The sequence below is a fragment of the Vigna radiata genome, unplaced genomic scaffold (assembly GCF_000741045.1).
Source record: "Vigna radiata var. radiata cultivar VC1973A unplaced genomic scaffold, Vradiata_ver6 scaffold_137, whole genome shotgun sequence".
NCBI classification, from domain to species: Eukaryota; Viridiplantae; Streptophyta; class Magnoliopsida; order Fabales; family Fabaceae; genus Vigna; species Vigna radiata.
In genome coordinates this window covers 555,703-559,182 of record NW_014543260.1, presented here as the reverse complement: position 1 = coordinate 559,182, position 3,480 = coordinate 555,703, and positions in this window count along the sequence as shown.

Here is a 3,480-nt window from a genome sequence, read left to right as displayed (position 1 = left end):
TTGACCACTTTCCTACCTTTATTAGACTAAGTTAGACTTGTTAGGATGTTTACATACATTAGAATAAGTCTACATTAGGTGAATTGACCATTTTTTACCTTAAAAGTTGACTTTTTAGGTACTTAAGGGTCAAATTTCGAGTTTGACCTTATTCTTTGCTTGTGACCACATTCCTACCTTTATTAGACTAAGTTAGACTTGCTTTTGACCATTTGGAAACATGTAACCAGGTCTTGCCAGCCTAGAATTGAAAATTAAAGAATACACAAAACAAAACAGTACTAAAATGGCAAACTGCACTAAAATGGCAAACTGCACTAGAAAATTAAACTTAAAATGAAACTTTNAAACTGAAAATTGAGTGGAGGTGTTTCAAAAACTCAAATGATGGTTCAAGCAAGTTTATATCATCAAATTGAAAGTGTTTAAGCACTAAGACAGCCAAGNAACACAATGCAGNAGAAAATCACAAGATCACTTCCAAATTTAAGCAAAATTTGGTGGTTTAATGGGTGATTCTGCATAAACACGTTTGGAAACATGATTCAATGTTTGGAGAAAGTTTTTATCATCAATTTGAAGGTGTTTAGATACTAAGACAGTAAAGAATCACATTGCACTCGAAAATCACTACTTCACTTCCAAAATAAGGCAAAATTGATGGTTTAGGAAGTGATTTTCCATATGACCTCAAATTTGACCAAATGAACAGTGCATACAACTTTGAAATGGTAAAATAAACTTGCACAAATGGTAAGAATACACTGAAAACATCCGATTCATCAAATCACAACAGCTGTAACCAAAAATGCTGCAAAATTTGGTGGTTTAAAGGGGAATTTTGCATATAGGTTTCAATTTTCGTGCTAATGTGATTCTATGTTATTTGGCAGTTTAAACAAGTCCTAAAGGTTGTTTTAAACTTGTTAGAACATGCAAATTGAAGCCAGACTCATGAATGTGAAAATTGGAGATGGGATAAATGTTTCTTTTGATACAGATTACTTATGTTATTTCTTTTCTTGGCAGTGTTGTGATCAATCCAAATGAAGAATTTTTGAGGAATGGAAAGTATCCCTATCTTACAATTTTATCTACTGGGCATGCTTTGCATGTTTTTATCAACAATCAATTGGCAGGTGAGCAGTACACTGCTGGTTCACTTCACGCTGTTTCAGCAACACTAATGATTTAAACTACAAGGATGTATTACTACAAATATTTAATTTCTATAATTTTTTCTTTTTATTTCGTAATGTGATCCAAGAGGAAGAAGAGGGAATCTTTTAAGTACTTTTGAGAAGTNAATGGATTGGACAACTGCACTTTATATATATGTAATGACATGATCAGGTAGCTTATCCAATACTTGATGGACATGACCATAGATCATGTTACCATTCTTCTCTTAACTTTCTTTCCAAACTATAAAACAACTATAACTTTGGTTTCTCCTTCTAGTTTGGTAACTTAGGGGATTGAAGATAGTATATAACCAACATATATGCAAGTTGGTTCGTCCTTTTACTCTATTTCATCCTTATAATTACTCATTTTAGTAATGAAGGTGTACTTTGATATTTTTAAGGCTGCTGTCATGGTCTTCTTCCAAGAGGGCATTTCGGTGAAAGGGTGGGGAACAAGGTGTGAAGGTTATATATAAGAAGAATATGCAACACAGAGAAGACTAGAGAGAAGACAAGAATAAGCTAGCATTCAATGATACATATGCATTCACAAACANAATTTGCAAATTGACTTAACCCAAGATTTGAAAACAGGACTGTAGTAATCAATTTAAAGCTTACAATGAATGTGGGAGCAACTTTCTCTCTTGATTTCACTCCAACTTAAACATTCACAATTTGCAATTCCTNGATTAAGNAAATTCTTAATTCTGCACAAATAACATTNAANAAAATTGTTAGACTAAAAACTGAATTCTATCTCTCAATTTACCAAAGCAAATAAACCAAGTTAGCCTCATAAAACTCTCACAATATCAAAGCTATTAGAAACAAGAATTCAATTATCTTACACCTACCTAGCTCCCATTTCAAGTCTATCATTCTCCAACAGAATGAGTACACTTAATTGTCAGAACTATTTTTGGTCATATGCTACAACAAATGCATATTCATAAAGATTAACCTTGAGGTCTGAAGCAAACACAATGAAAGTAAATATTAAACAAGTTGAAGTTAATAGAGCAATTCTTCATATTTATAAGTTTTCTATTTGTACAGTTCTATTCCTATTTTCATATTATAGCCCGTGGTTATTACAACCCAAAAAGCTTCACAGGAGGAGAACTAAGAGTGTTGAATGCACTTGATGTGGCGAAGACACAATGGTACCACTTCACAGCAATTGTGATAGCAGGAATGGGTTTCTTCACTGATGCCTATGACCTCTTCTGCATTTCCCTTGTTACTAAGCTGTTAGGGAGACTATACTACACAGAACCAGGTGCACCAAAGCCAGGAACTCTTCCCCCAAGAGTTATTACAACCCAAAAACATCACCAAAACACATATTCTGAGTAGAACAATTACAATCATACCTTAATTTATCCAACAAAATTTACAGAATTCAAAAACATCAACTCAATCATCGAATAACAGTACCCAAAGCCTGAACCAATTGAGCACCGCAGCAACAGCAAGAAATAACATACCAAACAAAAAACAACCAAAACCAGAAACAAATCACCATATTGGCAACTGCAATAAATTAGTGTATCATTCAAAAGTTCATTATTGGCACAACTTATTCCCCCAACCCAAAACTCACCTCCACCATAGGAATTGTCGACACCCTCCGTCGACAGTGGCACAAAAGGCAGCAAGGACCGACAACCAATAGCCTTCAACGAAAGCCCCTCGTAGCGAAGATGAGAGAAACGCACTACCAAACCTCTCGTACTGATACCAACGTCCTCCTCAAACCACCGGACGAGCTCAAAGCCTCAACTCACCACCACTAATTGAAGAACGAAAGCAATGTTGATTGGAAGCAAAGGAGATTTTTGCAGACAAGTGGGTTGGGGAACAAAGGGAGGTAGTACTGCTGAAGAATGAAAGTAGGGCTCGAAGAAGTGAAATTCGTGAGAACCCCCAAATTGTTATTTCATATTATCAAACCACTTACCGACGGGCACAGCCCTTCGGTAACTAACATTCCCATTACCGAGGGTCTAAATCCTTCGGTAACTTTCTACTCCAAAGGCCCTCGGAAAATCCTTCGAAAAACGTCATTTACCGGCGGCGTATAAGCCTTCGGTAATAATCCTTCGGTAAATCACGCATTTCTTGTAGTGTATGTCTCGGTTCCCAGTGAACCGAAGCCTATGAATATATTGCCTCGGTTATCATAGCAAACGAGGCATAAAATCCTTTACAACTGCACTAACTCTCTGCAAGTCAGACTGACAACTTTTTCATAAAGGGAATGCCTCTTCAGTTCTGTTCTGAACTGCTG